Raw genomic sequence first — 364 nt, 5'->3', positions numbered from 1 at the left:
ATGAATTTGTGTGCGAATTACAATTTTACCAATTCCATTTATTTAAGATTTTTAACCAATTTGTAAGAATCTAGTTTTTCCTTTCCCGATGAAAGATAGAAAAACCTATTATGTTCATTATAATTAAATATATAAATAAATGGAATTGATAAAATTGTAATTCGCACACAAATTCATCAATAAAATTGGCTGCAGAAAGTTGATTTATATAGTTTAATTATTAAGAAAAAGAAGATTTATTTCCATAAAACTATAATTAGTAATGAATAAAAATTAATTACTGAATACTAGTTATTGGGAATTATTGTTTTTAACTGAATTATTATAATGATTGTATTTGTTTATTATTTGAAGAAATGATTCA

The sequence above is a fragment of the Nicrophorus vespilloides genome, unplaced genomic scaffold (assembly GCF_001412225.1).
Source record: "Nicrophorus vespilloides isolate i.1.1-1 unplaced genomic scaffold, Nicve_v1.0, whole genome shotgun sequence".
In the NCBI taxonomy this organism is placed as follows: Eukaryota; Metazoa; Arthropoda; class Insecta; order Coleoptera; family Silphidae; genus Nicrophorus; species Nicrophorus vespilloides.
This window is presented reverse-complemented; position numbering follows the sequence as displayed.